A 14,989-nucleotide genomic window follows, 5' to 3' on the forward strand; every position below is an offset into this window, starting at 1 on the left:
TTTAGACACATGGAGCAAGGAGAACTCTAGTGGCCAGGCTGTGTTTTCTACAGATCATTCCTCATTAAAAGGAACTCGAGCTCCTTGGAGAAGTGGCTGATTCCAGAGACTACCAGGTTCATATCAAAAGAACTCAGGAGGGACTTCCCTGGTAGTGCAGTGGTTAAGAATCCACCTGCCAATGCAGGGGACACAGGTTCAATTCTTGGTCCAGGAAGATCCCACATGCCATGGAGCAACTAAGCCCATGCGCCACAACTACTGAGTCTGTGCTCTAGAGCCTGCGAGCCACAACTACTGAGCCCGTGTGCCACAACTATTGAAGCCTGCACACCTAGAGCCCGTGCTCTGCAACAAGAGAAGCCACCACAATGAGAAGCCCGCGCACCACAACGAAGAGTAGCCCCCAACTCGCTGCAACTAGAGAAAGCCCATGCACAACAGCGAAGACCCAATGCAGCCAAAAATAATTAATTAATTAATTAATTAATTAAAAAGAAAAACCTCAGGGCCTTCTAGAATAAACTCTCACTGGCCAAGAATGGTTAATTTGAACATCGCTAAGGTTAATAACTGCAACAGATTAAAACACATCAAATGTATTTAAGCCCTGTGTTTAAAATAATACTTTAAAAAACTCCAACTAATTGGTCACTTTTGGAGGGTGCTAGTGAACTGATTCATTAAACTTGAAAACTGGTAACTAGAGCAAAGAAGTAATCATTACTCCTGTATTTCCTATACACACTACTTCAGAGTAACCAATACTTGACAAGCAAACTTTCTCTTTATAGAATTACACACGGAAAGAAGGAACAATAGAATTAGAATATCAGCATCTTGCAATCTCTAATGAATTCATCTAGTCAATGATCATCAGGGGCTGCTAACATCACAAAGAACACAACTGAACTTTCTGTACCACCTGATAGAAGTACACACAACACTACTCACAAAATTGTCCTGGAGCTCAGTCATCTTGGAACCGGTGGAGGCCTGCTGGGAACAGGACTTCTAAAACAACAAATATGTCTGGAAGGCTGTGGTCCAAGGCCATTTTTGCTGGCTATAAGTGGGGTCTATGGAACCAGAGGGAACACACAGCTCTCTTGAAAATTGAAGGTGTATATGCTCGAGATGAAACTGAATTCTATCTAGGCAAGAGATGTGCTAATGTGTCAAAGCAAAGAACAACACAGTAACTCCTGGTGGAAAACCTAACAAAACCAGAGTAATCTGAGGAAAGATAACTCATGTTCATGGAAACACTGGCATGGTTTGTGCCAAATTCCGAAGCAACCTTCCTGCTAAGGCCATTGGACACAGAATCCATGTGATGCTGTACCCTTCAAGGACTTAAACTTATTGAAAGTAAATAAATAAAAGTGTGGATCTGTTCTCTTGTAAAAAACTAAAAAAAAATTGTCTTGGAAATTAAAAATCCAATGTCAATCAGGTTAATCATTAGATCCAATTTACAGGAAACTTAAAGGACAGAGGAACATGTTAAATGACAAGACTAGGATGCAAAATCCAGTGGACAATGGAAACTATGGGAAATACAACCCAATTTCTTCAACAACAACAAGAAGATTTATGGGTGTATTAACCAAGGTTCTCCAGAGAAACAGAACCAATAGTATAGATAGATAGGTAGATAGATAGATCAATCTAGAGAAGAGTGAATTATTTTTTTTTTTTATTTTTTTTTATTTTTTTAATGCTATTCTTGTCTGCTTACATTATTATTTTTATGTATGTATGTATGTATGTATGTATGGCTGTGTTGGGTCTTCGTTTCTGTGCGAGGGCTTTCTCTAGTTGTGGCAAGCGGGGGCCACTCTTCATCGCGGTGCGCGGGCCTCTCACTATCGCGGCTTCTCATTGCCGAGCACAGGCTCCAGACGCGCAGGCTCAGTAGCTGTGGCTCACGGGCCCAGTTGCTCCGTGGCATGTGGGATCTTCCCAGACCAGGGCTCGAACCCGTGTGCCCTGCATTGACAGGCAGACTCTCAACCACTGCGCCACCAGGGAAGCCCAAGAGTGAATTATTATAAGAAATTGGCTCACATGATTATGGTGACTGACAAGTCCTAAGATCTGCAGTCAGCAAGCTGGAGACCCAGGAGAGGTGATGGTGTACTTCTGCTCCAAAGGCCAGCAGTTTCTAGACCCAGGAGAAGCTGAAGCTTCAGTTCGAACCCAAAGGCAAGGGGAAAAAATGATAATCCAGCTTAAAGGCAGTCAGTAGGTGGAATTCTCCCTTATTCAGGAGAGGGTCAGCCTTTTGTGCTATTCAGACCATCAACTGATTGTGTGAGGCCCACCCCCATTAGGGAGAGCAAGCTGCTTTACACAGTCTATTTATTTAAATGTTAAACTCATCCCTCCCCCCCAAAAAACCACCAAAAACAAAAACAAACACACTCTCACAGAAACAACTAGAAAAATATTTGACTAAATATCTGGGAAATAATATTTGACCAAATATCTGGCCCAGTCAAGTTGACGTGTAAAAATATCTATCACAATGGGATAAGTTTGGATTAAAAGAGACTAACTAAAGAGACATTCAGCAATGAATGGAACATATTTGGATTCTAATCCTGACCAAGAAAAACTGTATGATTTTTTTTTAAGTAATATGATAAATAAAATGTGAACACTGGTTATTTGATGATGTAAATGAATTCTTTTAAAAACTTTTTAGGTGGGAGAATGATATTGTTAAGTTTTTTAAAAGAGTCCTACACCCTTAGTGATACATATTCAAATATTTACAGATAAAATTCTATGACATCTGAGATTTGCTTTAAAATAATAAAATAATCTGGGATGGTGGAAGTGGGAGCTATAGATATTAGCCTTGTGTTGATAAATATTGAAGCTATGTGGAAATTCATTATATTATTTTCTCTAATTTTGTAAATACTTGAAATTTTCCACATAAAATTTTTTTCTTTGTAAAAGCTTTATTTTCTAAGACACATGAAATATTTAAAATAAATTGCTTCAAATCAGATTGTGTTTAATTGTTATTGATCTCTCTGCTCTATCTAAATAGTCAATTCTGGACTTCCCTGGTGGCACAGTGGTTAAGAATCCACCTGCCAATGCAGGGGACACAGGTTCAAGCCCTGGTCGGGGAAGATCCCACATGCCGCGGAGCAACTAAGCCCGTGCGCCACAACTACTGAGCCTGCGCTCTAGAGGCTGTGAACCACAACTACTGAGCCCATGTGCCGCACCTACTGAAGCCCGCGTGCCTAGAGCCCGTGCTCCGCAACAAGAGAAGCCACCACAATGAGAAGCCCGCACCCTGTAACGAAGAGTAGCCTCCACTCGCCACAACTAAAGAAAAGCCCACGTGCAGCAATGAAGACCCAGTGCAGCCAAAAATAAATAAATATTTAAATAAATAAATAAATAGTCAACTCAGAGCGTGCCCTTCAGACATTTATCAAAGTACACATTTCTCCTGAAACTCCACAGCACATAAACGTTTTTTAAAAAAGAAAGTAATTATTTTTCAATCTCTCATAAAATAATTAAGGTGAAAATCAGTGGATGTTAAAAAAAATGGGTAAATGGTTGATAGGAAGCTTTATAATGAAGAGATCAATCTTGCAGTGTTGGAACCCACTTATCAATGTTGTCCATCAAAGTGGGATAATTGAACATTATGCACATCATGATATGATGGATTGTGAAGTACATAGTACCACCTATGAACTATTCTTGCCAAAAAGACCTTATCAAGGGGTTAGATCTAACTTCCAAAATACAGGACATTTAGAAGCTAAAGAAACAAGTTAAACCACACCATGAAGAAGCACCCATCCAAAAACTTTTGTTGAACATCCCACAGCACAACTCACCAGTTTCTTCAACCAATCAGTGGCATAAATGAGTGGGGGAGAGAGGAGAGGGACATTATTCTGGATTAAAAATACTTGAGAGACGTTAACACCCAAATGCAACATGTGGCCATTGCTTGGGTACAAACTAACTGTAAAAAAAATATTTTGTAGACAATCAGAGAAATTTAAATAAGAAATGGGTATTAGATTACATTAAGGAATTATTTTTTGTTAGTTATTTAAGAAAAATCATTATTTTTAAGGTGGATATTGGATTATTTAGGGGTGAAGTGATATGATGCCTGAGTTTTGCTTTAAAATATTCTAGCCGAAAAAAAAGTGCTAGTTGAAAAAAGACTGTTAAAACTGAGTAAAGAGTACACTGCAATGTTTTTTCTATTTCGGTATAATCTTGGAAATTTCCAAAATAAAAAACAAACTGAAACATTAAGTGCCATTCTCCATAAGTTGGAAATGGTTTATTAAGTTTGAGCCCAAATTGTAGTTTTCTCTTAATAGATCCAAGGATCATGATGGACTTCTGTTCTCTGCTTTTCTTGTAGTTGACACCTCGAGTTAACACACTCTAGCAGACTTCAGGTTTTATGATTACTCCTTCCAGAACTAGCCTAGAGATCTAGACACAACAACTGAGGTATTGAGTGGACAATTTGTTTTTCTTTGAACTTCCAGACAGAATTTTCTCTCCTCATCTTCTATGCTGATGACTCCCAAATCCATATTTCTAACCCAGACCTCTCTGGTAGTTTTAAAACATGTCTATAAATTCTTTGATAATCCTTCCATCAAAGATGGAGTCTAATTTCCCTTGGCTTAAAAATGGCCCGGCCTTATGAGTTTCTTCTAACAAATAGAATGTGTGTAATAGGATATGTTGGCAGTGATGCTGCATGAATTCTGAGGTTAAGTTAGAGGAGATGATATACTTCCTCCTGGTTCTCTCTCTCAAGATGCATGCTTTAGAGCCCTGAACCACCACATGAATATTCTGGTACCCTGAAGCTGCCTGGAGAGACGATGAACAGGGATCACATGGAGACAGAGACAGGTGCCCAAGGTGCTTCAGCTGTTCCAGACCCAGAATGTTCCCAACCCAACATCAGGCATGTGAGTAAAGAGTCTTCCAAATGACACCAGTCCCAGCCATCCTTTGACTGCAGCCTCGTGAGATGCCCAAGCCAGAACCCTTCAATCACATCACTTCAAATTTCTGGCCCACGAAAACAATGAAAAACTATAAATTACTACTATTGTATAAAGCCACTGAGTTTTGGGGGTGATTTAGTACATTGAGTAATAGATATTCAGAACATCCTCTGACTTCCACACAGACATCGCCCGAAAGAATTCAGGACATAACACCCCAAAATATGCCACTTTGGCATATTGATTATTTTGAACTGAAGGCACTTGAAAAACAACAGATGCAGGAAGGGCTCTCTGACCTCCCTTTTTCTACTGGAAAACATACCATAAAATCTCCCATGAAAAAAGTACCCTCCCTGTAGCAGGAAGAAAAGAACATCCTTATCACCAGAAACTGGGAATTGACACTGAATTGGATCTGTACAAACTTAATAAAATAATCCTTGTCTTTCACTAGTTTCCCCCATGTATCTCCTAGTCCCTTCCCTACAATTTACTGCCCCTAGTCTTATCAATTCTTCTCAAATTTATTGTCTCTCTCTCTGTAAAGGGTATATAAGCTTTTTGCTCTGGTCACTTCTTTGGGCCTTCATTTTCTTGTGAAGATTTCCATGTACATGTAAAATTCTAATAAAACATGTATACTTTTCTCCTGTTAACCTGTCTTATGTCAGTTTAATTCTTAGGCCCAGCTGGAGACTCTAAGAGAACAGAGGAGAAATTTTTTCTCCCATCTCTCCAGTCCTACTGGTTTATAGTTTTCTCCTCTTGCTAAGTAGCTCATTATCTTCATATATAATCCACCTCCCATCCCCAGAAACTCAGCTTCATGTTTGATTTTCATTTGGTACCTAGAAGAGTCCTTCCCTCAATCTTTTAAATTTATTAATCTGCCTTGTTTTTTCCTGTAATTCTTATTTGGTAGCATCCTGGGCATTTGTGCAGTATTTTAAAAAAATTCCCAAGTGCAGCCAGGACAGACAACATATGAAAGAGACTGATTCTTACTCACGTATGCAAACTTGGAATGCAGATCCGAGTGTTTCATGAAAATAATTATCTCTGATGAAAGTAGAAGAACCATTAAACTCTGACATGAGTTGTTAATGAAAGCAACAATTTATTTTCCTTGAAAGAAAATTAAAAGAATTAGACTCACAACCATTTAGGAATCTAAGTAGTAAAGATAACAGTCAGTTCAAAAGCTAGGATGAAGGTCTGAATGGCCAATGGTCTGTAAGAAATCCAGTTTTGAAGACTGATAGAGGCCTGGATTAGAAATATCTGCACCCAGACTTCCCTGGTGGCTCAGTGGTAAAGAATCTGACTTCCCTGGTGGCTCAGTGGTAAAGAATCTGCCTGCCAATGCAGGGAACACAGGTTTAATCCCTGGTCCGGGAAGATCTCACATGCTGTGGAGCAACTAAGCCCGTGCGCCACAACTACTGAGCCCATGTGCCGCAACTACTGAAGCCTGGGCACCTAGAGCCCGTGCTCCGCAGCAAGAGAAGCCACTTCAATGAGAAGCCCGTGCACCACAACGAAGAGTTGCCCCTGCTCACCACAACTAGAGAAAGCCCATGCGCAGCAACGAAGACACAACACAGCCAAAAAAAAAATATGTATATATATATATATGTGTGTATATATATATATATATATATCTGCACCCAAAGCAATGTTTCTGTATACACTACTCACCTGCTCATTCCTACCAAGAAATAAATGGATACATTTTCTTTGGACTTTATTTCTCTTGGCCTTGACCTGCACTTGGGACGGAAAGAGTGGGAGGAACTAAGAGAACATTTGTCCGAGTAAAGGAAAGAGGGAGGAGCAGAAGAGGGTAAGAAGGACTTGGAATGCCCAAGACAGGAGGAAATGGAGAGAGAAGGACACACATGTTAAGGGGGGTTGCGTCCTGGATGAGGTCACATGGAATTTCCTTTGGGGGGCTTCCGTCAGCATACCTCTAGCTCAGAAGGAAGAGCTGTCTGTCTTGTCTTGAGAGGAATGTTTGGTCACAAATGTAAATAAATAGAAAAATGCCATTGTAGTGTAACATCTAAATATGCAGCTTTATACACCTCCAGGTTAGGATGTGTTAAACCAAAGAATAAATCTCTGAGAAGTAAATACAATAATTGGTGTTTGTGAAGAAAGTAGGAGAGGGAAAGAGGGGGCAAAGGGAAAGGAGGGAGAGAGAGAGAGAGAGAGAGAGAGAGAGGGAGAGGGAGAAAGTAATCCTTCAGAAATTCTACCAAAAAAAAAAAAAAGAAAGAAAGAAAGACCAGGTTCAATGTCATCTGTAGTGCAACATATTGGAACATAAAATAAATCAGTATCTCAGTCCCTAGATATTTTAACACAATGAATAACTCACCTAAGGCAATGCATATTTAATAGAAAAGGCCCAAACTGGAGCACCGCAGTAATTTAGAACGAACATAAACAGCTTCTGATATTAGGATCATTGAGTGTGATGTGTTTTGGGAAAACAGCTCTCTCTGTTTTTGACAAATACCACATCTGAGATGACATCTGAATAATTAATATATTTAGCCTCCATAATACATTTTCAGAAGGAATGTGTTACCCTGGGTACAAATTTTCAAATAGCAAACAGCACTTCTTGTCATCACCTATTTAGCCAGCTGTGCTGCTGTGCAGGCAAAAGCAAACATGTAACAGATGTTCCTAGAACTTAAAGCATGAGGCAATTTCAAACATTGCTAGCTACACTGGTTAGGGATGAAAGGTGTCTGCACTGGAAAACAGATTAGTTTATCCATTAAGAGTAGTAGATAATGGAATAAAATCCACCAGCTACTAGTTACGTGATCTTGAGCTAACTTAACTTCCCAAGCCTCAGTCTTCTCATCTATAAAATGAGAAATTATCTGTATGAATAGTATGTACTTCCTAGGAGTACATACATTAATAACACATATACCTGGCACAGGGTAAATGTTCAATAGATGTTACCTACTTATTATTGCACTTTTTAAATATAAATTTATTTACTTTGGGCTGCGTTTGGTCTTCATTGCTGCGTGGGGGCTTTCTGTAGTTGCGGCAAGTGGGGGCTACCCTTCGTTGTGGTGCATGTGCTTCTCATTGCAGTGGCTTCTCTTGTTGTGGAGCACGGGCTCTAGACGCGCCGGCCTCAGTAGTTGCGGCATGTGGGCTCAGTAGTTGTGGCACATAGGCTTAGTTGCTCTGCGGCATGTGGGATCTTCCTGGACCAGGGCTTGAACCCGTGTCCTCTACATTGGCAGGCGGATTCTTAACCACTGCGCCACCAGAGAAGTCCTATTATTGCACTTTTTGAATTGCGTATGTAAGAGCTTTAGACGGGAAGGAAATGATGTGAAGAAAGCAAGCTGGTTTGGTGCAGTGGTTCTACAGAGCTGCTGCTTGGTGGAAGAAGAAGGAGAAGGAAAAGGAGGAGGAGAAGGAGAAGAAGAAGGAGGAGAAGAAGAGGAAGAAGAAGAAGGGGGAGGAGGAAGAGGGGAGGGAGAGGGGGAGGAGGGGAAGAAGAAAAAGGAGGAGGAGGAGGGGAGGGGGAGGAGTGTGAGTGAAGTTCAACTTTTATCCTCTACATATGGAATTTCTGTGCAAAATTTCAATTAAAAAATAAATACTACTATTTTAAAATAATTTAAAATAAGTGATAGTGGGTAGAGCCTTTGATTGCAATTCTATACATTATATATCTATGATAAAACTATTATAAAACTTGGGATAAAAGGACTTACATAATATGACAAATGGTATCTATAAAAAAACTACAGCAACTATATACTTAACAGTAAAATGTTCAAAGATTTCCCTCTGAGATAAGAATGAGAAAGGGATGTCTGCTCTCCACTCAATCTTGTACTAGTCAGTGCAGTAAAGCCAGGAAAAAGAAATAAAAGTTATAAAGATTGGAAATGAAACAATATGTGTGATTAATTTCAAATATCATTTTAAACATAAAAATTCAATATAGTCCATAGATAAATTAGATTTAATAAAATTTCATTAAAATTGAGGGTACAAAATCAATATACAAAACTCAATTCTATTTCTATACCCTAGCAACAAATAGAAAATAAGTTTTTAAAAAGACATAATTTTCTACACTTTCAAAAATATCAAATATGTGGTAGTAAATCAAGCAAATGAAATGTTATTGAGATAAATTTTTAAAAAGCAAAATAAACAAAGGGATATAACATGTTCTTAGATTAGAAGACTCAAAGTTGAAAGGATGTCAATTCTTCCTAAACTGACTTCCAGTTCAACGTAATCTCAACCAAAATCTCACAGGAATTTTGTGACTTGAGAAGGCAATACTAAAATTTACATGAAAATGCAAATGGCTAAGAATAGTCAAAAACCATTGAAGAAGAAGAAGATAGGAGCACTTGCTTTACTGATATCAAGACTTGTTATAGTAACAAAGACAGTAAGTTATCACTACAAGAATAGAGAAATACAGAGTCCAGAAAGAGACTCATACGCTTTTGGACACTTGCTTTCTGTAAAAGGTGGCCCTGCAGAGAAGCAGAGGAAAGACAGTATTTTCAATGATGGGTACCCTGTTAGGAAAAAACAAAACTTGACTCCTACTTCACACAATAATACAAAAATTAATTCCAGATAGATTTTGGTTCTAAATGTAAAAGGCAAAAAGGTAAAGTTTCTAGACAGTACCTGAGGAGATTATAACTTTGGGCAGGGAAATGTTTCCTAAATAGAACACTTAAAAGCATTATCCATTAAGGAAAAGTTTGATAAATTGGACTAAATAAACGATTGTCAAAAGATACCATTAAGAGAGTGAAAATGGGGCTTCCCTGGTGGCGCAGTGGTTGAGAATCTGCCTGCCAATGCAGGGGACACCAGGGTTCGATCCCTGGTCCAGGAAGATCCCACATGTCACGGAGCAACGAAGCCCATGGGCTGCAACTACTAAGCCTGCGCTCTAGAGCCCATGAGCCACGACTACCAGGCCTGCATGCCACAACTACTGAAGCCTGTGCGCCTAGAGCCCACGTTCTGCAATAAGAGAAGCCACCGCAATGAGAAGCCCGTGCACCGCAACAAAGAGTAGCTCCCGCTCGCTGCAACTAGAGAAAGCCCGCGCACGGCACCAAAGACCCAACACAGCCATAAATAAATAAATAAATAAGTTAAAAAAAAAAAAAGCTAAGCATGCACAGAATCCTATGACCCAGTAATTCCACTCCTAGATATATGTCTAACAGAAATTAATCAAGAGTCATGTACTAGAATGTTTATAGCAACATATTTATGATATCTGAAAACTGGAAATAACATAATGCCCATCAACAATGGAATATATAAATAAAGTGTGGTATGTACATACTGTGGAATACTACACAGAAATAGCTACATGAAGCAATATGAATGAATCTATTTTTTTAAATTTACTTATTTATTTATTTATTTTTGGCTGCATTGGATCTTCATTGCTGCACATGGGCTTCTACTCTTTGTTGCAGTGCATGGGCTTCTCATTGCGGTGGCTTCTCTTGTTGTGGAGCACGGGCTCTAAAGCATGCAGGCTTCAGTAGTTGTGGCACGCGGGCTCAGTAGTTGTGGCTCGCAGGCTCTAGAGCACGGGCTCAGCAGTTATGGCGCACGGGCTTAGGTGCTCCGCAGCATGTGGGATCTTCCCAGACCAGGGCTCGAACCCGTGTCCCCTGCATTGGCAGGTGGATTCTTAACCACTGCGTCATGAGGGAAGTCCATGAATGAATCTTACAGACATAATGATGAACAAAAAAAGTCAGACACTGATTACATACTGCATGATTCTGTTTACATAAATGTCAATGAAAAATTAATCAGTTGATCTAAGAAAAAAATGGAAAATTTTATTCGAGCCAAATTTGAGGATTATTATCTGGGAAGAGCATCTCAGAAAGCTCTGAGAACTGTTCTGTCTGTTAGAAGTCAAGACACAGTTATATAACTGTCTTGAGACAGAGGGCTGTACATCAAATGATGTATTATTGACAGTTTACATCATCCATATCTAAGCACCGTTGTGGTGGGTCATGTGACCCCTTACAAGATCAAGAAGGGATGTTATCTTTTAAGGAGTTGTCTTGTTGGTGCCAGGAGAATGTTGCTGTTTATGGTTGAGCAGGTATTCCTGCTGATGGCGGAGGTCTGGTTGATGCATAATGCAGACACACCATGCACAGTGGGGGAAGTGAGGAGGCCAAAGGGCAGAGAAGAATTTTTATGCTTAAATTTTTCTTGTCTTGCCATAAAATATGAAATTGATTTCACATAAAGTTTAAATAGGCATAGGTAAACTGTGGTGTTAAAGTCAAGAGATTACTTTGGGGGATACAGGAGGGAGTACTGATTGGGAAGGAGTATGAGAGGGGCTTCTAGGGTGTTAGCAATATTCACTGTTTTGTTTTGTTTTGTTTTTTTGGCTGCAACCATGCGGCTTGCGGGATCTTAGTTCCTGGACCAGGGATCAAACCCAGGCCCTCGGCAGTGAAAGCACAGAGTCCTAACCACTGGACTGCCAGGGCATTCCCTATTTTCATTTTTAAAAGTTAAAAATAAAAAAGAGTGGGGCTTCCCTGGCAGCGCAGTGGTTAAGAATCCGCCTGCCAATGCAGGGGACACAGGTTTGAGCCCTGGTCCAGGAAGATCCCACATGCCACAGAGCAACTAAGCCTGTGCACCACAACTACCGAGCCTGTGCGCCTAGTGCCCGTGCTCTGCAACAAGAGAAGCCACCACAATGAGAAGCCTGCGCACTGCAACAAAGAGTAGCCCCCGCTCACTGCTACTAAAGAAAGCCCACGCGCAGCAACGAAGACCCAATGCAGCCAAAAATAAATAAATTAAATAAATAAATTTAAATAAATAAATAAATAATTTAAAAGTCAAGTAGCTCAATTGTGAAAAGGCATAGAGAGCTAAGAGTAGTAGGAGAGACTTGAACGTGTGTAAATGTGGAGGAGGCAGCCCTCTTTGCGTGGTGAGCAGCACCTTAGTCTCATAAATGCTGCTGGAAGGGAAACTGCAGACACAGGCTGAAGATAGCACAGGAGAGAAAGAACAATGAGTGGACTAAGAAAACCACTTCTCTTTAGAGACACATTGTTCTCATAGCTTCCCTCCCAGGTCCTATGTAAGAAACCACCTCCAGCAGTTGAAATAATCAACTCTTTTACATTAACATGTAACCCTATCGTTCTAGAGTTGGATGTACCATTAAAAGTCATACGTTCTAAGTCCTCAACCAGATGCATAAAAAGACTGACAGCAGTTTAACTGTTAGCATTCCACACCCTTCAACTGGACTATGGAGTAAATCTACCATGTAAGTTAAGAGTCAGATTGCGAGGCTGGGGAGATTTCGGTCTCCTGAAATCTCACATCTCAGTTTGGCTTAGGCCTGAATTGTTTCACTTTGAAGGAGATATTTTGCCTCAAGCTTTAGGCCATGTAAGAGTGGAGAATCTTAAATCCTCAGAAGTTGTTCTGAGGAGGGCGGGTCACCTAGGGTAGGGTGACCAACTGTCTTGGTTTGCCGAGGACTGAGGGGATGTTAGGACAGTCCCTCTAGATGGGACTGGAATCATCTAAAGGCTCACGGATTACATGTCTGGTGGTTAATGCTGACTATTGTCTGGGAGTTTAGCTGGAGTTATCAACTGGAATACCTTCACATGAACTCTCCATGTGGCTGCTGGGGAATCCTCACAGCATGACAGCTGTGTTCCAAGACCAAGCGTCCCAAGAGAACCAGGCAGAGTTGTGTCATCTTTTATAGTCTAGCTTCAGAAGTTGTATCACATCACCCAGTCGCTCAAATTCAAGGGGAAGAAAGGAAAATCACTCTCTCAGATCCTTCTCACAGTCTTCCACATCTAATAAGTCCATTTCTAGCCTGTGGGTTCTACAGGGTGTTTTTTTTCCCTTTGATTTTTAAACATAGACTGGAATTCCTAAATGATGGCAAAGAGTGAGAGCAATGTGGCTTGCAAGGTCATCTGTTCACAGTTCAGGCATACTTTATTTATTTATTTATTTAAAAGAATTTTATTTTATTTTATTTTATTTCATTTCATTTCATTTCATTTTGGCTGTGTCAGGTCTTGGTTGTGGCAGGCAGGGTCGTCATTGAGGCATGCGGGCTCTTTGTTGCGGTGCACGGGCTTCTCTCTAGTTGTGGCCTGCAGGCTCCAGAGAGCGTGGGCTCTGTAGTTTGCAGCACACAGGCTCTCTAGTTGAGGCGCATGACCTCAGTAGTTGTGGCACATGGGCTTAGTTGCCCTGCAGCGTGTGGAATCTTAGTTCCCTGACAAGGGGTCGAACCCACGTCCCCTGCATTGTAAGGTGGATTCTTTACCGCTGGACCACCAGGGAAGTCCCCAGGTGTATTTTATAACTTTGGGTGACTTTATATGAATGCAGAGTGGGAGCTGACCACCTGATGTGGTAAAAAGACAATCAGCTTAGGAGTCAGAAATTCTGTCTCCTTCTACTGGCATCTCCATTGATTCATCTTGTGATGCCTTGTGACATTATGTCTCAGGTGCCTCATTTTTGAAATGAAAGTGATAGCAATGCTTGACCTATTCACTTGACAGCTGGAGGAATTAAACAAGGTAAGTATGACAAAATGCCATGGAAATATAAGGTTTTACAATACTATATGAAAGTGTCAAGTTTAGCATCTCTTGTCTTCAGACAGGCATAGTGCAGAAGCAAAAACAGGAACAGCCTTGGATGGGAATGCAGTATAGATGACCTTTGAGGCCCTGTCAGAGGCCCTGCAATTAAGACCCTTAACCAACAAATTACTTATGCCTGACTTACGAATTAAAACTTTTTTGACAAAGTGTGAGCCAACTAACAAATGACAAAGCTGTGTTCAATATATTAATACAGGGGTGGAGTCAAGATGGCAGTGTGGGCACACACCGAATTAGCATCTCCCCACAACTAGGGCACCTGCCAGGCACTGGTGGGGGACCCTGATGCCCAAGGAGACAGGAGGAACCCCCAAGTGAACCGGTAGGATGTGGGGGGACTGAGGGGAGAGGAGAAGTGGAGGCCAGACAGGATCGGCGCCCCTGAGGCTGGGGAGATCAGGAGAGGCAGGCGAGAGGGGCCCTCCAGGAGGAGTGGGAAGGAGCAGAGGGCATTTGCCCCGCCCACTCAAGCCCAGGAAGCCTGCTGGGCTCCCAGGTGAGGTCTCCCTGCCCTCTGAGACCAGGAGTGGGGGGCACGCCTGGGCCCCTTCTGTTCTGTTGAGCCTAAGCTCCACCCCCCACAGCCCCCAGGACCTTTTCCAGCCCTGTGGGTCCTAAGCATAGGCCCCATTCACCACCCAAACCTCGCCCTTGCTTAGGTCCCGCCCTCCACATCCAAGGCCTTGTCCCCCCCATTTTTTTTCTTTTCCCTCCTCCTCTTTTTTTTACTATTATGGTACTGTTGTACTTTCCCATTGTTGATTCATCTATATTTTTATTTTTATATTCTTTCTAACATATCTGTTAGTTTCCTAGTCTAATTTTATTTTTGACTTTGTTATTGTTCTTTAAATTTTTTTTTTGCCACCCCGTGAGGCTTGCAGGATCTTGGTTCACGAGCCAGGGGTCGGGCTGAAACTCCTGCAGTGGGAGCTCTGAGTCCAAACCACTGGACTAACAGAGAACCTCAGACCCCAGGGAATATTCATTGGAATGAGGTCTCATGGAGGTCCTCATCTCAGCACCAAGACCCAGCTCTACCCAACAGCCTACAAACTCCAGTGTTGGAAGCCTCAGGGCAGACAACCAGTAAGACAGGAACACAATCCCACTCATAAAAAAAAAAAAAAAAGAGACAGCAAATATATGTCACAGATGAAGGAGCAAAGTAAAAACCTACAAGACCAAATAAATGAAGAGGAAATAGGCAATCTACCTGAA

General features: G+C 41.2%; 1 pseudogene; it reads left to right on the forward strand.

Annotated features, from left to right (window-relative positions):
* Positions 1-1,028: 1,028 nt before the first annotated feature.
* Positions 1,029-1,360, forward strand: LOC103016677 (60S ribosomal protein L35a-like; annotated as a pseudogene).
* Positions 1,361-14,989: the final 13,629 nt, after the last annotated feature.

This window comes from Balaenoptera acutorostrata, chromosome 2, assembly GCF_949987535.1.
Source record: "Balaenoptera acutorostrata chromosome 2, mBalAcu1.1, whole genome shotgun sequence".
Lineage (NCBI taxonomy): Eukaryota > Metazoa > Chordata > Mammalia > Artiodactyla > Balaenopteridae > Balaenoptera > Balaenoptera acutorostrata.